At 37.4% G+C, this 24,372-nt stretch overlaps 1 protein-coding gene and 1 long non-coding RNA gene across 4 annotated transcripts in view; one reads left to right on the plus strand and one right to left on the minus strand.

Annotated features, from left to right (window-relative positions):
• The window catches only part of LOC106883232 (tRNA wybutosine-synthesizing protein 2 homolog), a 44,956-nt gene that overhangs the window by 9,382 nt on the left and 11,202 nt on the right, over window positions 1-24,372 (plus strand). The window contains exons 1-2 of one of the 3 annotated variants that reach the window (XM_089352497.1): window positions 10,608-10,711; window positions 14,846-15,100. The exons of 1 other annotated variant lie outside the window; for it this stretch is intronic. The gene's annotated coding sequence lies outside the window, so the exon portion shown is untranslated. Of the gene's footprint in view, window positions 1-10,503; window positions 10,712-14,845; window positions 15,101-24,372 lie in introns of those variants that run through there. One more of the 3 variants, XM_052968374.2, reaches the window with a different exon arrangement.
• LOC149135614 (uncharacterized) overlaps window positions 8,045-24,372 on the minus strand; it is a 33,279-nt gene continuing 16,951 nt past the window's right edge. Inside the window, exon 2 of the long non-coding RNA XR_016241926.1 lies at window positions 8,045-10,175. This is a non-coding gene — a long non-coding RNA (uncharacterized LOC149135614). The remainder of the gene's footprint in view (window positions 10,176-24,372) is intronic.

A 24,372-nucleotide genomic window follows, 5' to 3' on the forward strand; every position in this document is an offset into this window, starting at 1 on the left:
TTTTGGCGATGATACCATGGGAAAAACTCAGATCAAGGAATGGTACAACCGTTTCAAATATGGCCACACCTCAGTGATGGGCACGTTCAGGCAGGCCATCCACAACCCGAAACGAGGAACCAGTTCAGAAGGTTTAGCAAATAGTCATGGAAAACCGTTGTGTAACAATCCAGTAAATTGCTCATTGAGTGGGAACAAGCACAGGATTAGTGCATTCCATTTTAACGGAGGATTTGTACATGCGGAGAGTATCGGCGAAATTTGTCCCTAAGGGGCAGAAGCAACTCCGCATGGAAATTGCTCAGGACATGCTGGACTGTGCAAACCATTGCCAGACTTCATGAAGAATATCATCGCTGGTGATGAGACATAGATTTATGGTTTCTGCTTCATGCGTTCGGTCATCTTGTGTGAAAACGAAGATCCGACGAGCGTGCACTACACATCTATACTCTAGGCCTAACAGCCAGGAACTGACACGACCTACCAGCACGAAAATTTTGACGCATGCATAAGAAGGGTGGTGTCACCTCCCACCCAAAGGATTTTACCCATGCGGCATTGACACTTTTCGAACGAACCTCTCTCACGCACACACACACACACACACACACACACACACACACACACACACACACCGTAGAAAAGCAATTCTTTCTATTTGAAAACACACAAAAACTGTCAAATTCACTTCCAGTTTATTTCATGAGATGTCAAAAATATTCATCGCACAATTGCGACTTGGTCACTGACACAGTCGATGTCGTTTGCTTTTTTTCTTTGCTATGTACAGAGGATAATATAAGACAGTGAGCTGACAGAATCGTTACCGCACCGGACAGAATGCTTAATGGTATTTCGTCCGTCTTTGCGTTCTGAGTTCAAATGTCGCTGGAGTCGACTTTTCGTTTCGGTGTCGATAAAATTGGCACCAGTTGAGTACTCAAGTCAATGCAATCAACTTACCACTTCTCCGAAATTGCTGGCCTTATGCCAAAATTTGAAACCAATATACAGAAGATGAGCTTATTTCCAATGAGATTGACCAAAGGTGGGGCTAATACAAACAACATAATCCACACGAAATAAAAGCTACCTCTCATTCAAATCTCACCATATTGTTTTAAATAAAGAGAAAACTGTATCAGTGGCCAGGCTGCAGTTGTGCAACCAAAATTTTGACACTTCCTGAAATAAATTTAATGTGAATTTAACAGTTTTTGTATATGTTTAATTAATGCAATGATTCTTCAAAAATGTAATTACTTTAGATTTAATATAGTGACAATTTGTCATTTACTGCACCTTCGTTTTGGGATCACCATTACCTTATTATCTACCCTTCTTCCTAGCTCTCCTGTCCAACTACCTTTGTCCAACCAGTTGCCATGATTGACCGCTAACTCCAAAAGTTTTTTATTCTCTCTCTGTTTATTTCCTCGTGTTCCTTTCTGTTGAAGAGCGTAGGTTCGAAACGTAAAAGACTTTCTCACCTTCCCGAGCGTCATACTAATACACCTTGTTGTTTATACAGCTGTCTTCGTCTTTTGTTTTTCAGTAAATTTCAACTATATATATTAACACTCACTCATAATATATATATATATATATATATATATATATATATATATTGTGTGTGTGTGTGTGTATTAGGAGAAATAAGGATGAACATAAGTTTATAATATAGTTCCTACATGCGTTTCACCAGGGGCTCTAACCAACGCTATAGTCGTACACCTATTTGCGTACACAATATCTACTTTAGATAGATAGATAGATAGACAGACAGATTATGCGCTGTGATACGCGACATGTAACCAAAGTTCAGGCTCAGTAGAAGGTCTCACACTCTACTTTCATATTCAGTGCGGTACGACGCGGGACACGAAATTTTTTCCCACGAGAGTTCCGGACCCCAGTTATGAACTCATTTCCATACAGCCAATCAGAGATTAACTATCAAACTAATTTATGAGCGCATAACAAATGATGGGCGATAAGATAAAGTCACTTGGGTAAGGAATGACCATGCTTCTTTTCTCTTTTAAGAATGCTTGTTGTTTTTGTTCTTGTTTCAACCATGGCTGCCTCTGCGTAGTTATTTTTGCTGTTGTTTAGGGGAAAGGGTTGCTAGCACATCACCCTCTACCCACATTTTACCCATCAACATCTTTACCAAATGGGTCCCTAACAAAATCCGATAATAGGTATAGATTTATATCTACACCTATCTAATTACTTGTCTCTTTCTAAAATCAGGAATTACTTGGCGATCAGTCGGCTTGCAACACCGTTCTTCGTCTTAAGTTCACTTGGTAGAGTGTGTTTTACCAAGAGATTGGTTGCTTTAACACATTCACGAATGTTATGTTGGGCTTTGCGTCTAGGCCTAATCTGAGAACTGAACGGCACCTTTCCTTTCATACTTTTCAAACAATCCTTCAACGGTCTGCCAGCACCAATGCGGTTTCTGCCACCACCAGCCATCTTTCTCCTGAATGCTGCAGTTGGTTGCACACCAATTGTCTTCATACTGACTAGAGATTTTCGTTTCTGGGGAAAAAAATTTCGCACTAGCACTAGAGATTTTCGTTTTTTTCTTGCCAATAGCATGTGCCACATCAGAGTACCGACCAAAGCAGTGAAGCGCAGAAGCTAACTCAGTATCTGTTCCAGAAGTTGCTTGGTGAATTTTTTCACTGGTGCCCCAAGAAATTCTTTGCCTTGAATATAACTTTGTTGCAAAGCAAGAAAAGCTTTGTTTAGCCCGTTGATTATTGGCTCATTTCCATCCTCACCACTTGATTTTGATGTGCAATCGCGTGTATCAAAATTTTGCCGAGTATCAAATTGGTTTTGAAGAGAGCGTTGCAAGTGTAAAACTTTGTTAACTTGACAACAAGGTCAAGGTGAGTACTGATTGGCTGTATGCAAATGAGTTCGTTACTGGGGTCCGGAACTCTTGTGGGGAAAAAAATTTCGCACGCGGGACGTTACACCAAAAGGATAGGCTAGTTGCGGAATACGAGTAGCTGATATTTAAGCTCTGTCTCTCTCTCTCTCTCCCTCTCTCACACACAGGGTAGCGAATTGGCAGAGCTGTTACAGCGTCGGATAAATCTTAAAGGTATTTTTTCGGCTCCTTGTACGTAAGTTTAAATCTCTCTGTACCATGAGTTCAAATCCCGCTGAGATCAGTTTTGCCTTTTCTTTCGAAGTCAAAAATAAACTACAAGTATTGTGATCGATTCTTCTCTTTCTTTATTTGTGATCGATTCTTCTCTTTCTCCCAATATCCTTTTGGAAAAAATCAACAGTGTGCAGGACAGGCGAAGTTATAGACTCCGTTAAGCTTAAATGCTTAGCACACACTGTATCTCGCGACGATGCCTGTACGCCAAGGAACAAACATATGTTTATGTACGTGTAACGTCCATCTGGTGGTGCGAATAGCCTGCTAAATACATGTTATTACATGCCGATTACAATTAAGATCCAGGGTCTTGAGCCTAGCTCTTGTCCTCAGGCTGATCCAGAATAATCTGGTACTTATTCCTGGCAGAATGTTTTATACAAACACTACAGACTACCATGGCATTTCAAAACTCTTGACCTTTATTTGATTAAGGACTGCAAACTTAAGACTACTTTAAGGAGGATTAAGAACCAGTTGTGTTGCTTTTCTCATGGGCATTAGTGATGTGAAAGGAGATTATACATATTTTCAAACTGGAATCAAAACCAGACCTGTCTCACTATGTTTATAAATTTATGCAGACGTTACTTCCACTACAGTGAAGAATGATGTCAATAGAATATGTGTGAATATAACCACGCATACCGTCACAGTATGTTTGAATAAATGTGTATACATATAAGGAGGTGTGTACATAAAATATACCATCGATTACTGGGTTATACACTTGAGGGTATGCACACATTATATAAACATATTCTCTGCTGCCCATCCCTAGAATCCGAGTTATAGGAAGATACAGAATAAAGATATATATATATATATATATATATATGAGAAAAAGAAATAAGGCAGGATAAACAAAGATTATGTTGCGAACCTCGTTAGCTTACACCTATAGCTTTATCATAGCCTCGAATATAAAGCGCAATTTTTTTTGTCCCGCAATGCCTAAGCTAATTGATATATATATATATATATATATATATATATATATATATACTTTAAAATTAAAGTTTAGACAGGAGACTTTAAAATGTATCCAAACCTAGTTTTGGGTATGTCCCTAGTAGTGTGCCTTGAGAGCATGTTCAGCACATACGGCTACCAGGCGTCATCCGCGCTACTGCACTTTAGTCGTAGGAGCTACGTAAGGAACTCCCCGGTGTACGTTTAGTATATTTCAAATAATTGCTAGGGAAGACAGAGTGTACTGTAAGCTTTATTTAGCACGACGCTCGTTTCGGCTTACATCTGCACTGCTGCCTAGTGGGTAGGGAACGATATAATTCAATCGAATGCACCCCACAGTGCAGCAGAAACATCATTTGGTTGCATAATACGTCACAGTATTATAATAAGTACATTTCGCTACTGTGTGTGGCAGGATGGTGTTGGTATGATGCATGCGTTTATAGTATTTTTATTTATTTACTTGTTTCAGTAATTTGACTGCGGCCATGCTGGAGCACCGCCTTTAGTAGAACAAATCGACCCCAGGACTTATTCTTTGTAAACCTAGTACTTATTCTATTGCACCCTTTTGCCGAACCGCTAAGTCACAAATCCATTAATGAGGCAGGATGTTTAGTATGTATTCGGGGAGTTGTAGGTAGAGAATGCAAATAATCAAATACAAAGTATAAGAGTATGTGTGTGTGTGTGCGTAACCATATTACCACGAATAATACGCATGACCAACCATCTAAGAACGCCACTATCTTTAGAGCGCTTTTCATTCAAAAGCCATTTAGTCTTTGTATTTGATTCTTTGCTTTCTCTACCTACCACTCCCCGAATACATTCCTAACATCCTGCCACGCACAGTAGTGAATGTACTTATCAGAACATTGTAAAGTGTTATGTAATCTGATGAGGTTTCTTCTGCACTGTGGGGTGCATTCGATTACATTGTATCGTTCCCTACCCACTAGGGAGCAGTGTAGATGTAAGCCGAAACGGTCGTCGTGTTAAATAAAGCTTACATTTAACTCTATCTTCCCTGTCAATTATTTAACACACACACACACACACACACACACACACACACACATATATATATATATATACATTTGAGAGACCTGCAAGACATGGATATAGAGGTCTTCAAAACAAAACTCGACGCTTTCCTCTCCACGATACCAGACGAACCAATGGCTCGAAATGAGACACAGTTTAGGGCAGCGATGTCAAATTCTCTTATACACCAGATGTGCCATCAAAACTCTTGATTGGACTATATCAGGTGCAAGAGAAGAGCCATGCAAGGAACGTGAAGAACGCACAGCATAAAGACGGAAAGTCACGGTGGTGCTCCAGCATGACCACAGCCACTTGGCTGAAACCCATAAATAAATATATATATATATATATATATATATATATATATATATATATATATAGAAAGAGAGAGAGAGAGAGAGAGAGAGAGATGTACACCCTCTGGTCGTTTCTTGTTGCTTAATACTTGCCTAATTCTGAGTCATGCAAAACATAATCTGTTTAAAAATTCGTGTAAAGCTGTAAGCCATGATAGACAAGGTGAGTATATAATTACCCTTATACAAAAGAATTTAAAACGGCAACAAAAATTAGAATGAAGAAAACGGGGAAGAAAGGATATATGACGAACAGTTAAATACAATATGTTATGCGCGTATACATACATACATACATACATACACACATACATACACACTGTCCTGAACTATCTGAATTATATGGAAGAATGATATCTAATGTGTTTGTGGTTTCCCTATGGAATTCTAGTGTTTCAGTCACCGTACCTGCGTTCTTTATTTGTAATGAGCTGATGTCTGTAGTGCCGTCTTTCAAGTTTCTGAGGAGTAGTCTCTCTGATGCAGCAGCATTGACCCCGATATTCAAGTCTGCATTGTACTATCATTAGCTGTCTTTGGGAGACTTCGGCATTGATTAATTCAGAACATCGTCTTTCACAAGAGCCTCAGTTCTTTCCCGCCGATCACCGCATACCGAACAGCTTGTATCACCATTTTCCTCTATAGCTATGAAGTTTGGGTAATTGAATCTTTCTGATTTGGCGGACACCGTTTTTTATTTAGTGTGTTCTCTACCAAAACACTTTAAAATTTCGTATACTTGTATATTTTGTCTTATAGAACAGGGAAAAATTTTTATATTCGAAATTATTTCATGTTAAAAACTATCGTATTTCGGTAATTTCAACCAATCACTGACGTCTATTCAGCTGAATACAGTTACTGCTGTTCTTTGTCAACAATAATTTGTGGCGGTGTATATATCGTTAGTCCCTGGTAAAAACCCTAACCCTAACTCTAAAACCCTATCCCTAACCCTGACCCTAAAACCGTAACCCTAATCCTAACTCTAAAACCCGAACCCTAACCCTAAAACCCTAAAGCTAAAACCAGTACAAACGCACGAACGATGTCATAAATAACAGTACCGCTGATAGTTGTTGTTGACAAACAACGGCAGTAATTGTTTTCACCTCAATTGACGTCAGTGATTGGTTGAAATTATCGAAATACAACTTTTAACATGAAATAACTTGGAATATAGAAACTTTTCTTAACAAGGCTAAGAGAAAAAGATGTTTTATATGACACATTCTACCAGTATCCCAAGTTTGAAAGTGTTTCGTTAAAAAACAAATGGTGTCCACCAAATCAGAAAGATCCGGGTAATTTACAGATTGATACATTAAGTCCTTCACATGCTTCCGCTTGAGCTTCCAGCACATTCCGGCATTTGCCTGGTATGATCATGTACCTCACAGTGAAATAGTTACGAAGACCAATCGCAAAAGTGTTGCGGCCCTGATCACCTAGCACCACCTGCAATGACAGGGATACACGATGAAGATGCCTCCTCATAGAAGTGCTTTACGGGGCTGATGAAGCGCATTTGAAGACGTACAGATTCTGGTGGCTGTAGCAGACGAGTCTGTGATTAATATTTAGTGACATTAAGGTGGCGAGCTGGCAGAAACGTTAGCATGCCGGGCGAAATGCTTAGCGGTATTTCGTCTGTTTTTACGTTCTGAGTTCAAATTCCGCCGAGGTCGACTTTACCTTTCATCCTTTCGGAGTCGATAAATTAAGCGCCAGTTGCGTACTGGGATCGATCTAATCGACTGGGCCCTCTCCCCCAAAATTTCGGGCCTTGTGCCTAGAGTAGAAAAGAATATTTAGTGATATACATACATACATGCATGTATGATGGACTTTTGCACAGTTCATCCGTCTAATGAATTCCACTCACAGTTTATTGGTCAACCACAGGTGCCATGCAGTTAGATGAATTCAAAACCACATACTGGAGATGCAAACTTCCTAAAGACATAGCCACATATGCGCTTATAGGATTATATTCTGAATACATGTTATTGAGCTTGTGGATAGTAAAGTGTTTTGCACATGGGTGCACCTGGAAAGGAAATATGAACTCAAGACTAATGAAAGCAGAAGTCTAATATCTTATCCCCGTGCCAAAGAAGGATCCTCTATATGGCCACGTTTCCAGCTGTAAATATTTGCTAAATCTCTCTCAATTCATACTTTACTGTTTTTAAAAAGAATACAGGAAGAACAAAATAACATGTAAGTTGCCACAGTTCCTGCAAAATTAGCGAAGGCTGTACTGTTGCTGATGAAATTTAACAAACAAAAGCGTTTAGAGTTGCCTTCTTGGCTTACTCAACCAAGCAATAATGTTATCTAGCCCTTAATGTTTCTCCAATCATCATATTTAACACCAATGAAGCTATTTCTAATGTTGGAAACAAAATATATGTTGGGTGATGTTGTCAGAACACTTTCTAAAATAGAAAGAAGAACGATAAACTCTGGAACAGCCTTTATTATAGATCTGCTCGATTAGAGCTGACCTGTTTTTTGTTTTTTGTTTTGTTTTGTTTTTTAAGACGGGAGGGCAATGTCTATGACCCTTCACAAGGCGTCCGTGTCTGATGGAAGGGAGAGACGAAAAGAAGGAGCTGCCCTCAAATCAGAGACCAAGCTTGAATGCTTGCGAGAGAGTGAACTCCGGTAAAAGCACTCAATCTGCTAGGTGTTGGTGTTAAACCGAGCGACAGATTAAGTCTGCCACCTAAGCAGACCATGATGGCTGGATATGAACTCAGAACACAAAGAGGTGGAATAAATTCCACAAGGCATACACTCCGTTTATCTTAAAGTTCCGTCAATCCTCTGCTCGGGGTGATACTTTTTTTTATCGGCTCCTAGAGGATAAAAGACAGTAATTGAATTAGGCAGAATTTGAACTCGGAGCAAAGTGTCGGAGCAAATACCGCAAGACATTCTATCCGGCACTCAAACGATTCTATCAAACAACAACAGCAACAACCGTTTTTTTTACTGTTGGATTGCAAGTTAACGAAAATTAGTTTATGAGCTTCCGTGACTTACTACAGGAGTATGGGTGGGAGGTATAACATTACACATCCATACACGCACGCACGCACACACACACACACACACACATCGATTGATCGTGATAGTTGACACTTCTCTCTGACAAAGCATTTCACATTCTAGTCAAAAATAAACATTTCCCCCTTCAACGTTTAAACGTCAATTAGAGAAAGTCAAGTAGAGGTGGGTGGAAATGATTCATTATGCAAAAATGTTGACGCCAACTAATCCAAAGACTTAGTATTCGGTGATGTGACAGTGCCGCGTTACAGTATAAAATACACGTGGTGTATAGGATTGGAGATGTGTAGTTGTAATGTATTTGTAGAAATGTAGTGTGACTGATTGTAGTAGCGTGGTGTACTTGTCACAGTGTAATGTAGCATATTTGTAGAAATGTAGTGTTGTGAATTTGTAGAAGTGTAGTTGTGAATCTGTAGATGTGCAGTGTAGTGTATTCGTAGAAGTGTAATATAGTGTATTTGCAGAATTCTTAGGAATTTGTAGAAGTGTACTGTCGAAATACAGTGTAGTGAATTTGTAGAAGTATAATGCAGTCAATTTGTAGAAATGTAATAAATTTGTAGAAGTGTAGCATAATCAGAGAAGTATAGTGTACTTGTAGATGTTTAGTGTAGTAAATTTGTAGAAGTGTACTGTAGCATATTCATAGAAGTGTAATGTATTTGTAGAAGTATAGTGTAGTGTATTTGTACAATAGAAATGTAGTAAATTTGTTGAAGTGTTGTGTATTCGTAGAAGTGTAGTATAGCGGATTTGTAGATGTATACTGTGGTATATTTGTAGAAGTGTGCTGTAGTGAATTTTTAGATGTGTACTGTATTTGTAGAAGTGTAGCATAATGAATTTCTAGACGTGTAGTGAATTTGCGGATGTGTAGCGCTGTGTCGTGCTTGCAGTGGTGTCAATATTTTCATGCTTTATGTAGATTAAATAAGATATTTTATTCAAATGTTTCCATTTAAAGCATCTAGTGTGTTTTCCGTCTGGCACTGTATGGAGATAATATTAGTGTCAGATCGCAGTTGCTGCGTTTCCCGTGTGATTGTTGTTTAGCCCCCAATCGAGCAGGTCTATTATCAATTCCACCATATATGACCATCTCGATTTTTTTCAGGCATATTAACAACAGTGTACGTTGTATGTGTGAGCGGGTGCGCGCGTGCGTGTGTGTATGTGTGTTAAACAATTGAGTGTTAATTTGTGAGGGGTGTAACTATTATTTCTAGAAGGTTGGGCAACCACGTAAAAGACCCTTTGTTTGTTGTTATCGTTTTAGTTTCTGTATTATTTAGGGTTTGGTGGGAACGGTGTATGGCTTGACATTACCATGTAATTTCATTTAATTGGCAATGTTGTCATCATCATCATCATCATCATCATCATCATCGTCATCGTCATCGTCGCTGTTGATATTGTGGTGGTGGTTTTACGAAGAAAGACATTTCCACTACGTCCATTTGACATTTAAAAGCTGCTGGGATGACTCGGTTGTCCTGGTTACCGATCAGAATTCCTGACTGTTAAAGATAAAAGATACCACCATCATTATCACAACCACCACCGTTACGACCAAACAATAACACAAAAATATATCACCATCATCATCAAGAACATCGTTACGACCAAACACCATAAAAAGATAACGGCATTAACAACAAACACGACAGAAATCAAACATACTCTCATGCAGAAAAACCAAATAACTAAGAGATGTATAACTGAAAACAATAAGAATAATGAGGGAAAATATTCAATTTCTATACATAAATGTTTATTATAAATTGAATCTGTAAAACGGTCTGCGATGTAGCTTCATAAATAATTGTATTCATTTAAACCTTTCAGAAATGATAAGGATACTTTAAGGGGCGAGCAGTATTGAAGTCTGACTCTCTTGGATATGATTTGTAACTGAGTTTCAGTTAGGTAAACTGATGATAAGCTATGAACAGAGAGGGCCTTAACGAAACATTTGCAGCGGATTCAGACTCTCGTCCTGAGAGTAGGGCAAGCTAATTATTTAACTCACGCGAACTCTTGGATTTGACCCCTCGTTAGTATTAATTTCTTTGTTATTTGTTGATTGTTTTTATTGTATTTTTTGTTAATTATTTCTGTTATGAGGGAGGTTGTGGCATTAACTTTTGTGAGTTAGCAAAGGAGACTCTATATAGTCACTCGACCTACTAGTAATAGCAACCAAATCACTCTGAAAACATACCCGACCGTTTTAAATAAGCGTTTATAACATTAGCACAAAACCAAAAATTGGTGAGGAATGGTTAGTCGATTACATCGACTCCCACCCAATATCTCAAGTACTTGGCTGGTACTTTATTTTATAGACTCCTAAAAGAATGAGAAGTAAAGCGATCTCGGTGGGATTTTTAAACTCAGAACGGTGAGGGGAACGGGAAAAAAATAGGTATCTTCTCTAATAATAATTGTTGTTTATTTAGTTGATTTTGAAGGTAAACGTTAGTCAATTACATCAACTCCCAATATTTAACTGGGATTTTATTTTATCCACCGTGGGAGGATGAAAGGCAAAGTTGACCCCGGCGGGATTTGAACTGACAGCTAAATACTACAATGCATTAACCCGATAATAATAATAATGATAATAATAATAATAATAATAATAATAATGGTTTCAAATTATGGTACAAGGCCAGCAAGTTCGTGATAGGAAATATGTCGATTACATCGGCCCAGTGTTCAACTGGTAATTATTTTATCGATCCCGAAAAGATGAAAGGCAAAGTCGACCTCGGCGGAATTTGAGCTCATAACATATAGCAGACGAAATGCCGCTAAGCATTTTCCCTGGCTGCTAACGATTCTGCTTGGTCGCCATCTTAAAATAATAATAATAATAATAATGATGATAATAAAAATAATAATAAAATGATGATGATGATGATAATAATAATAATAATCCTTTCTACTAAAGACACAAGACCTGAAATTTTTGTGGGAGGAGACTAGTCGATTACATCGACCCCAGTGCTCAACTGGTACTTTTATCGACCTCGAAAGGATGAAAAGAAAAGTCAACCTCGATGGAATTTGAACTCAGAACACAAAACCCGATTTTGTCAGCTCACTACCTTAAATAATAATGATAATAATAATATTTTCTTTTCTTTATTAACTATTAAAGGTCTACAGCATCAGTGACAATACACTGTGGGGTTACATGAAAGGCGTGCAAAAAGTTAAAAAAAAACAAAAAAAGAAACAGTAACAGCATGAAGTTATAACAATGAATAATTCCCCAAAAGAGAGAGACTTCATAGGGTTGCTCGTGGAGACCCCACAAAACAACGGTCGACCGAACACTACGGCAAGTGCCTTCAGTGGTTACTAGTTTAGGCAGAAGGCCAGCAATTTTGAGGGAACTGAAGTGTCGATTCTATCGACACCAATATTTTACTGGTACTTTGTTTTATCGATACCCGAAGGACGAAGGGCAAGGTTGATTTCGGCAGCATTTGGATTTAGAAATACCGGAAAGCATTTTCCCGATGCTCTAACGATTCTACTTGCTTGCCGCCGTAATAATTATATTTCTTTTCATTTTCGTACAATGTCAGTAATGTTGGTAATTTTTCAGATTAACACCTGCACGATCTTCACTAGTGTGTTAGGGTTAGGGTTTTAGGGTCAGGGTTAGGGTTTTAGAGTTAGGGTTACGGTTACGGTTACAGTTAGGGACGGAATTCCCTAATCCAAACCCTAAAACCCTAACCCTAACACTCTAGTGAAGATCGTGCGGGTGTTAATCTGAAAAATTACCGTAATTTTGAGGGGGAGATGGTAGTTGGTTAAATCAACCCCAGTACTTGATTGGTACTTTATTATATCGGCCCCTAAAACGATGAAAGACGAAGTTGACCTCAGTGAAATTAGATCTCAGAGCATGAAGACTAGAATGAAATGCCAGTAAGCATTTTGTCTGGTGTGCTAGCGTTTGTACGAGCTTGTCACTCCTACCATAATAATAATAATAATCCTTTCTGCTGTATATACAAGGACTGAAATTTGGTGGGAGGGGGCTAGTCGATTACATCAGCCCCAGTCCTCAACTGGTACTTATTTTATCGAGCCCGGAAGGATGAAAGCCAAAGCCATCTTCGCAGTTGTTCTCCATATTCTTTCTTATCTCTTCAAAGAGCCTAGTCCAAATGCCACCATTCAGCTTCTCCCTACAACATATGAACTTTTATGATCTAACAAGGAAGACCTCTAAGCGGGCTCAGGTTGCTTCATATAACTAAATTTCCTTTAAATAACCATTAAAAAAAGAAGAAGAAGGTACAACATACTGAATGGTGTAGTCTGAGATGGATCATAAATGAAAAGATTGCATGGTCATCACTTCATCTGATTAATCACAGTTAACTTAGGGTTAAACAACATTTCATTTCAAGCAGTTTATTGCTTGTTCTTTTTTTTAATGAAATAGAAATCTAATGTATGTATGTATGTATGCCTTATATGTATATGTGTATATACGTTTGTAAACATGTTTGTATATATGCATGTAAGTGTATGTACGCATGTATGTACATTTGTATTTATTTATGTATATATGTTTGTAAAGATGTTTGTATGTAAGTGTATGTATGCATGTAAATGTCTGTCTGTCTGTCTGTCTGTATGTATGTATGTATGTATGTATTGCATGCATACATACATGTATATGTGTATCTACTCTCTGTCTTTACTTCTATAATTTGACAACTTGTCTAGTAAGAAATTGTATTTTCTTTAACCCTACTTCCTCGCCCACTCCCATGACACGAAATAGTTTAGAATAAAATAGTACATTATAATATTTGAAATAAAGGAGGACATTTTCATTTGAATCCGGGTAGAAAACAAATTGATGACTCTTCACACTAAAATGGACACTGATATGTAACTCAAAATATTTATTTTAAATGGTTATTTAATAATTATCATTAAATAGCATGAAGACTGGATTTTGCGTTTCTTGTCTTTCGGGTTTTATATATCATAGTATTAGTGTTTGTCATGTCAATAATAAGTGGCTATTTATACAAATCTAAAGAATGATAATTAGTGCTGGTTTTTAGATTATTTATAACTAATTTTGATTTGTGTTTTAATTACGTGTTCCAGTTCTATAACGTATGTTGTTATGGCTGTGTTTTAACAAAACCAGGTAGAGCGACAACATAGAAACTTTCCCTTGTCTGATGATGATGATATTTTACCGTCATTGTGGTCGCTTGAACCCCAGGTTTACCTTAATCAAAAGGGTCAGTCTATGATGAAAAGGTATTCAAGCTATGATTAACCCCCTCCAGCACTTATACATATAGGTTTGCTGATGTAGTCAGGAAAATAGAACTCAAAACATGAGTGGGTTTGTGTGTGCATACACACACACACACATACATATACATATATATATATATATATATATATATATATATATATATATATATATATATATATATATATATATACACATACATACACACACACAGAGTAATCCCGCGACTATTGCAGGTGCTACGTTCCAAAAGCCCCCGCGATAGGTGAAAATCCGCGAAGTAGAAACAGTACTATACTGTATTTTTTTTTATAATTTGTATATATTTATTTTATTATAAATGCAAAACAACACCACAGCGAAATCGACGTAAGCTTAAATCATAAACCGCGATATGGCGAGAAATTTCTGCGTATATATATATATCGTTTGTAGAAAACATAAATCCGAAAGAAGAAGCACAGTCTAAGATGTAGAGCAGTATATATTAAAAATGGGCAAGGCCGGTATATGGGATTACTTTGTTTCCCGTTCATAAAGGGTTTAGCTTTATAGCATGTCGTCATGGGCCAACAGGTTTTTGGGATCTGACGATACGCTATAAAGCTAAAACCCTTTATGGACGGGAAACCTAAAGTAATCCCATAAACCGGCCTTCCCCATTTTTGATATATGCATATATTTATATATAAATTTAAGATCCAGGGATTGGGGTGTAGGAAGAAAGTTAGCTTCGTGCAATCCATAGTAAATATATATATATAAAAAAAAAAAACAACTTTCAGGAACAATAGTGGTTTATTGAGACTGAAGGTTGCGGATTATTTTTCTTTAACGAAGAACGATGAGCAGAAAAAAAGTTCTTTTTATATTCCACGATAGGCGGCCATGGTTTTCAAGTGTGCGGAAAAGAATACAAGCATTACGGAATGGAGTAGAAACATCCAGGTTACATATGTTTCATAGCGAGCGGAACCTCAGAAGTGGTAAAATCCAAGATGTCCTTGGCCTGAAGAGTAGCCGGCGGTATACTTCACACTTGGATTTTACCACTTCAGAGGTTCCACTCGCTATGAAACATATGTAGCCCGGATTTTTCCTACTCCATTCCGCATTAAGCGCAGGAGTGGCTGTGTGGTAAGTAGCTTGCTTACCAACCATATGATTCTGGGTTCAGTCCCACTGCGTGGCACCTTGGGCAAGTGTCTTCTACTATAGCCTCGGGCCGACCAAAGCCTTGTGAGTGGATTTGGTAGGCGGAAACTGAAAGAAGCCCGTCGTATATATGTATATGTATATATATGTCTGTATATGTTTGTGTCCGTGTTTGTCCCCCTAACATCGCTTGACAACCGATGCTGGTGTGTTTACGTCCCCGTAACTTAGCGGTTCGGCAAAAGTAACCGATAGAATAAGTACTAGGCTTACAAAGAATAAGTCCTAGGGTCGATTTGCTCGACTAAAGGTGGTGCTCCAGCATGGCCGCAGTCAAATGATTGAAACAAATAAAAGAGTAAAAGAGTATCTATCTATCTATCTATATATATATATATATATATATATATATAATGATTATTAATAATCGGCAAAAGTTAGAGTGACTCAAGGATCGAGAGTTTTGTATATGGGCAATACACGAAACTCTCGGTCATTGAGTCACTCTGCAACTCCTGCCGGTTATATGTCTGTATGTATGTTTGTGTACATGTCAAGGCATTTACAATGTCTTGTTTATGCTTTAAGACGGTTAACAAGTAATTTGAGGCAGATTTTGATTACCATTTCTAGAAAGTGGAGCATTGGCTTATGTTGGGTAGTATTTAATGAAGGAAACTTGAAATTATTCCTTAATTCTGTAGACAGGATCTTCCAAGGTTTATTTACATGAACGATATGTATTTCTCCTTCTGTCTCGTGTATGTGTGTGTGTGTGCGTGCGTGTATGTGCGTGCGCGCGCGCAGTTGTGCATGAAGGAGTTGAGACACATTTTCTACAACAGTAGGTCATTTTTATTATTCAGGTCTGAGAGCGCGCGCACACCAACTCCTCATACGCACTTACACATCTACAGTCATACATACATACACATATCCTTGCAGTCGCACAGACATTCATTATATGTAATAAGCAAGTACAAACGTGAATTACATTTAGTCTTTTTTTTTGTTATTTAAAAAAAAAAAAAACATACATATTGCATTTATAAAGGCATGTGTTTATACTTGCTTATAAACATATACATCACACATGCTCGTTTTTTCTTTTTACATGCATTTTCAAGCATTCACACACGCGCGCGTATGCTTATGTATAAAACTACATACACGTATATACACAGGCAACTACTGCTTGCCCGTACATACACGAAGTTACATGCACGTACATACACACTTAACAGGTTAGTGTCTAAATTACCCACCAACAATACCACCACTTGCTACTACCATCACCACCATTGCGACAGCTTGCATTAAGTTCCCTCGACGCAACTTGAATAATTACATCATCATCATCATCATTGTCGGCATCAGCCACAGCAACGTCGTCGTCTCCGTCATCACCTCTAATTTCCCTTGTTCCTTCCTCTGAATTAGTGGTAGTGTCTGAACAGATTTTTTAGTTGTTTAAATCTAGACCAGATGCTGACGTTAAGCTATTCTCTTCAATCAAACTATGTTATCCCCATTTTTCCTTTTTTTTTTTCTAAACTGGGTCTAAAGTCACCATTGAGAAAAAAAGAAAAAGAAAATGGCGGAGGTGTCGACGACGGATTGTTTTCGAATTTTGATTCTTCCAGAAATGTATTCATTTTGAATTATGATTCAAGTATTAAATTTCGTATGACATATATTCCAATATTTTACTCCTATTTTTTAAGTTAGAACGTAGTAGTACTAGCAGTGTTTATAATTTGACTTAAGGCCAGCAATTTTAGGGGAAACGTACTAGTCAATATAACCAAACCTAGTACTTGACTGGTACTGTATTTTTATCGCCCTCATAAAAGGATGAATAGCAAAGTTAACCCCAGTGGGATTTGAACGCAATATGTAAAGAGCCAGAACAAATACCACAAGATATTTTTTCTGACTCTAATACGTCTACCAATCCACCAGCCTTATTGTTTCTAGCAGAGGTACAAGTCCTGAAAATTTTGAGGGAGGGAATTAGTCCCTTACATTACTTAACTCAGTGGTTGCGAACCGTTTTTTCCTATGGGCCCCTTTGATTACTATTTCACTCTGGTGGACTCTCATAGCCATTCAGTGTTTTTAAGAACTAATTTGATAGATACTTCTTTCAAAATTACTATTTTGTAATTCACTCATTCACTTCTATAGGTTGAATTATGTACAATGTTAAAGAAAGAAACCTAGCTGTCTCTTACAATACATACATTCAAATCAAATCTTTTCACAGACCCTTAAAATACTACTGTGGAATCCCCAATTTACTATCTTGCTAGTGTGGATCCCCCCCAAAATTTTATGTAGATTAACACAAGGTCTCAAATTTGGAGGAAGGTGGAGTCGCTTTACATGCACATCACTAGTATTTATTTTATTAATTCCTTAAAAAATGAATGGTAAAGTTGTCCAATGAACTCAGAAGACGGATCTTACAAAATAGCTCACAACCATTAAACTGACTCCATTCCATTTTCACTGATCCATTTTGTTGTATCTATTCAACAACTAAAATATACACAAGGTCACACAAGGAACAATCAATTAATTTGACACCCCACTCCTCAATGGTAATTTATTTTAACAAACCTAGAAGGATGAAAGGGAAAGTCACTCTAGTAAGTTTTGAACTTAGCACTTAGAGTCGTATAACTAAATACTGCAATGCATTTTGTCAAGGTCAGTTTTGCCTTTCATCCTTTCATCATCATCATCATTGTCGTTTAACGTCCGCTTTCCATGCTAGCATGGGTTGGACGATTTGACTGAGGACTGGTGGATCAGGAGGCGACACCAGGCTCCAATCTGATTTGGCAAAGTTTCTACAGCTGGATGCCCTTCCTAACGCCAACCACTCTGAGAGTGTAGTGGATGCTTTTACGTGCCACAGGCATGAGGGCCCGTCAGGCGGTACTGGCGATGGCCACGCTCAAAATGGTGTATTTTACGTGCCACCTGCACAAGAGCCAGTCCATCGGCACTGTGCCACCCGCACAGGAGCCAGTCCATCGGCACTGTGTCACCCGCACAGGAGCCAGCCAGTCCATCGGTATTGGCGACAATCTCGCTCAAATGTCCCTTCACGTGCCAGGGAGGCGACGTTGGTAACGATCAACGGCCAGGGTCAATAAAAAAAAAAAAAGTAGCATCCAAGGCAATGGTTTGGCAGATCTGTTCTGGTTCTTTGCATTTTGACTGCAATACTTGTATTGATACTGATGTCAGGCTCCTATGATGCAAGTTGGTGACCTTTTCTTTTAATAATATCATTAGTATGTTGAGGGAAGACTTGAATGTATAGGCACCTTATAGTCTTCCTCAAATAATCTTGCTCAGGCCTGCACATATATGAACTGATGAATAGTTAACATTGATCACAGGATCCTATCTTATGGCTACTGCTCTACCAGGCCTCTCACTCTGCTGATCTCAATTCATTTTGTCCTTCTCTCTACAAAGCCTGCCTTTACATAGATACTGATTTACTTGACCGACCATCTCAGAGTATACAATAGGCACCCTGGATTAACTTGGCTATCTATATCTCCTCAACAGCAAGACACCTATTTCTGTTCTTCTATTATACTCTAACCTCTCATTACCTTGCACAACACCACCTTCCTTATAACTACCCACCCCTCAGTCAAGGAGTCATGTTTTGCAATTTACTTGGTTTAATTGCTGGTGCTAGTTCCACATAAAAGGCATCCAGTACACTCTGTAAAGTGGTAGTGGTTAGCATTAGGAAAGGCACCAGTAGTAGAAACCATACCAAAGCAGACAGTAGAGATCTGTGCAGTCTTCTGGTTTGCCAGCTTTTGTTAAACCATCCAACTCATGCCAGCAATGAAAATGGACATTAAATGATGATGACGATGATGATGATGACGATGATGATGATGATGATGATGAGCTGGTCTACTGCAGAGAGTCCTGATTCACTTGATCATCTCAGGGTCCACAGTAGGTAGTTCTGATTCACTTTACCATCAAAGGGTCTGCAGTAGGTAGTTTTCATTTCCTTGACTATCTCATGATCTACATACAACAGGTGGTCTGATTCATAAGATCATCTGAATATTACTTTATTTTAGACAACAACTATCCTACTAATCAATCATTTTGTCCTTAAATCTGGCTTAACTGAATCTTTAAAATATTCATTTAAGTAAATGCAAGTGTTTTACTTATGAGCTTAATACACTTTGACTGATGATTATATTCTTGTCTTTTATGATCACTTTTATTATAATACATAATCCTCTATATTGTTTGTAAGTTAGAGATTAGTAGATATATGTATATATATATATATATATATATATATATATATATATATATATATATATATATATATATATATATATATATATAAATATATATATATATATATATAGAGAGAGAGAGAGAGACAGACAGACAGAGATAGAGAAACAAAGAGATGGAGAGTGAATATTCAACAATTAAGGGAACAAGCCAGATAGGATTTGGCTGCTATATTAATTAATTCAGCTTTACATTGAATCTCCTATAATGTTCATAATTTATTTATTGATTAGGCTTAATGCTAGAAAGTGTTTAACAGTAGGGAAATGACTAATAGTGTATGATCCAAAATAGGCTTTGACATTTTCCTCAATATGATCAAGATAAGACCAAGAACTGTGTGGGATGTGACTCAGGCCACTTGTGTTAATTTAGGTTTCTTCTATTATTAGCCAAATTAATATAAAGAAAATAGAACATAAAGACAAATTACTGCACAAAGAAAAACTTGTTGACCTGTTTAATAATAAATAGCAAATAAATTGTATCCATTTAATATCTGGCCTGAGATTTCATGGATTGTGTTTATAATTTAAATAGTGAAGAAGTTATATCCCCAAACTGTTGTGGCTAAAAACATTATTACGGAATTCATGCATGACAAAATGAATTAAGAAATTTATCAATTTTTAGTTTTTTTGTTAAAATCTTAGATAATTTTGGGGGTGGAATGTGTAATAATTTTTTTTTTTTGTTACAATTTAATAAAATAGATTTTTTTTGTTGGTACATTCATCACAACAGATTTTTAGCAAAGGTGCGACACACACACACACACACTACGATGAATACTCCTGTTGAAGACAACACTTGAATGTTCAGCTTGCTGAACGACCTGCACAAATGATTTGTTTATAGTGATCGTATGTTCATCCCACACATTAGCTCACTCCCTCCATCAAATTGATGTTGGCTGAACGGGTGCACTGTGTGCCATGCGTCAGGTGTCAAACTGATCGCAGAGCAATGTGAGATGATGTGTTTTGCTCAAGAACACACCACCTGGTCTAGGAATTGAAACTACGTGATTGTGATTGTGAGTACAACGCCCAAACCACTTGACCATGTGCCCTATGTATAAATATATAATTTTGGCATTGTTTTACTAGAGGCTGTGACCTGTCAACAGGTGTTTTTTAACGCTCAGTGTCATTTGGGGAGATTTCCCCAGACGCTATCTCACAACAAATTTCGTACATAAACAAAACACATACACTATGTATGTAGGACCAATAATGTTTACATTGCTAAACCTGCTTTAAATTCATAATTTAATTTTCTTTCACATGTGCTATGCCGCAGCACATTGGCAAATAGACTTCACTTTAATTACAAATAAATCCACTGGCATCATCATCAGTTTGTGCACTTAGTTTGTTCCTACTTAATTAGGACACTATTTCTTTTGAGTTCAGTTACTTTCTTTTGGTTTTATTAGTACAACTGCAAGAAGTGACCTTTCTGTAATGGTGGTTTAGGCAGGTGTTTGAATTCAGAATGCACAAAGCTGGAATAGTTACCACAAGACACCTTGGTGATGGTCTAACAATTACACTAATCTACTGGCCTGCACTGGTATTTCATTTATCAACCCTGAAATGGTGAAAAGCAAAGTTGGTGGGATCTGAACTCAGATCACACAGTCAGAACACATACCCACAAAGCAGTTATTCTAATGCTTAAACCAATTCACCACCTTAAACTAAACTCATTTCATTATGATAAGGTCATCGCTGTTCAACTAGTATGTCATTCTAAAAGTTAATTTTGAGTCCTGGGAAGCCATTTCACTTCTGTTTTATACTGTTAGAGCAATTTGAAAATCATTGTCACAAATAATATGTATTTAGCAGCCAAATCTCCCTCAAATCATACTGTACCATCTTTGGTGAAAAAAAAAGGGAATGCCACATTGGTTAATACAAAGAGAGTCTGTCTGTATGGAAAATAGAAGTGAAAGAGAAACGCATCATGTATAAAAGCCTTAGAGGAACCTGTCAGTGGAATTAATGGAAAAACAGATTCCAAGACTCATTCACAATACTTGACAACAATAAAAACTTAACAAGCTAGTAATCAGTTCTTCCTCAAATCACACATTACTATCTCAAAAGAAAACAGGGAACATAGGAAAATTCAGTTTCTTGGTACATAAAAATATGAGATGGAATGAAAATGTGTGTGTAGATAGATAGATAGGTAGGTAGGTAGGTATATGCATATATGATATTTATGTGTATATAGTATGTATATTCACACACACACATATACACATATATATTAGCAATACTCATAACCTGTTGTTAGAACTGAAGATATACATGCTTTACAATAAAGCCTTAGGCAAGTACAAAGTCTAATACAAAATACATAAACAACTTCATTAGGGTATATCTGTTTCTGCTAGAAGAAGCAGTGCACTCAGAGCCAGGTGTTTGTGCAGCATTTTATAGCTTCTTCAGAACCATTAAAAAAAGTGCAGAAGTGCTCTGAAGAATCTATAAGTTATTGTGCAAACACTCAGCTCTGTGTTCACTGCTTCATCATCATTTAACGTCCGTTTTCCATGCTGGTATGGGTTGTTCAGTTTAACAGGAGCTGGCAAGCTAGCAGACTGCACTAGTCTACACTGTTTTGGGATGGTTTTTATATTTGGATGCTCTTCCTAATACCAACCACCTTACATAACGGTCAGTGCTTTTTACGTGGCACCAGCACTGGTGAGGTCTGTTTGGTACGGTTTTTACAGCTGAATGCTCTTCCAATCGCCTGTGTGGACTGGATGCATGCTTTTTATGTCACATCAGTATTGGCGGGGTCACCAAGCAACTCACAAAACAAAAATCCTTTGTGGGGTGGCATTGGAGGAGGTGGCCTTATGCCATGTAAAGCCTCCAAATTTCAGAAGGGATGCGTTCCTGAAAAACTTAGCATAATGCGAAATTTATTTTTCTATTGAGTTACATATTATAAAATGATGTCTTTTAGCGGATATTTTCAAGAAAATAACGAAAAAAAATTCTACATACTTCCTCGGCTACAGAAATCGAGACTCAAATTTATTCCCTCTACGATCTGCTTGGATATCGAGAGACACACGAATTTCTTTTTGTGAAGTGGTCTATTTCACCCGTCAAATCACACCACAAAACTTCAACAGTTCTAGCGAAGCGGTCATAACTCCGACTTATTTATAGTTGGAGTTATTCCCCCTGCATTTGCATTTAATGCATCACAAAATATTTTCTATACTATTATCATTGTTGTTTAACGGCCACCTTCCATGTTGACATGGGTGGGACTATGGTTGTATATTCAAAATTTGAAATTTAATTAACTATATTTTCGCTACTGCTTGTAATTTTATTTATTTGCAAAGCTGTTACTGTGTGTCCTATTTACAGGAAAGAAAACAGTTGCAGTTTATTAGGCAAAGGGAAAATTTCCTGAAATAGTATAACAAATACCTTAATACTGATTCAACCTCCAAAAATTAGAAAATTGTGCTTTAGAAGTGTTCATGTGATAGGTATAACCATCCCAGTTATAAATTCCAGCTTCACCCTAAGCTGGAAGAGAATTATAAGCTTATAAAGAAAAATGTAATTACTAACAGGTTATTGCCCCATGTTGACTACAGGGAAGATAAAGCTCGATATAAATAGAAAATTACTACAAAGTAAAATCAGTGGAACCTGAAAAATACTTAGAAGCAAGAAAAAAGTGATTGATTAGTGTAATAGGGGAGTATGAAAGAAAAATAAAGGTTTCTCTGTATATAAGGAAGCAGTCAAGTACAAATTGGAAACTAACTACATTTAAAAAAAAAAGGAGATAAGGATAAAACATCAGTAAAGGTTAAAAAGAATGTTAAAAACAAAATCAAAACAAAAAAAGAAAAAAAACAATGGGAAGCAAACCCACTCCTTAGTCAACAACATGCAGCCCTCAACAAAGGAGAAAGAGTGAAAGTTCTGAGCTAAAAGCAGACACAGATGGTCTGATTTTAATTGCATAGGACTGTATGAGTAAAATGTAATTTCTGATGCATATAAGATGGCATTAACTCTAGATAAGAACTCAGTCAAAGTGTAATGACCCACCCAACCCATGCCAACATGGAAAGCAGATATGAAATGGTAATGATGAGAAGGAGGTTCATGCCTAGCTACAAACTGCTGAAACAAGAAGCCAACATCAAGTGGGTTATATAATCAGTGCAATGAGATGACTGGTATCATCATTTCTGGTTACCTTACAAAGTACAAGTATACCTACAGGCACAATCAAGTTCATAGCTATGTCTCAACTGGATACCATCAATAATAAAGATCATTACCAAAACACTATGATATCTTCCAGATTAACTCTGAGCAGACCTGTCATTAAAAAAACAAAAAAACCCTGTCAACCATGAACCCCTCCCCAACCAACTTTTATTCATTTATTTATTTTTGACTCTGTGTATCTAAGACTACAGAATTCAATGAATCCCCTTTTTTTAAAGATAGTAAGTACAGGCATGGTTGTGTGATTTGAAGCAACTACATAGTCTTGAATTTAGTCCCATTGTGTGCCACATTGGGCAAATATCTTCAATTATAGTAATGGGCCAATCAAAGCCTTGAGAGTGGTTGATAGAAACTAAAAGAAGCCTGCTGTGCATATGTGCATCTTGACATCACATACCAGTTGCAAGCAAGTGTTTCCATCATGCAAATGTTGTTCAATTGCAACCTTCCATAAAAGGATGTCTGGCCATTGTGCTATGCCTGCTCAATGGACAAAGAAAATGTTATCTTATTTGGAAGCAGGTGAGAGTTGGCAACAGGAAGGGCATCTGGCTGCAGAAAATCTGCCTCACAAAATTTCGTCTGACCCATACAGGCATGAAA

Source organism: Octopus bimaculoides, chromosome 5 (assembly GCF_046866305.1).
Source record: "Octopus bimaculoides isolate indiv1 chromosome 5, ASM4686630v1, whole genome shotgun sequence".
Classification (NCBI taxonomy): Eukaryota; Metazoa; Mollusca; class Cephalopoda; order Octopoda; family Octopodidae; genus Octopus; species Octopus bimaculoides.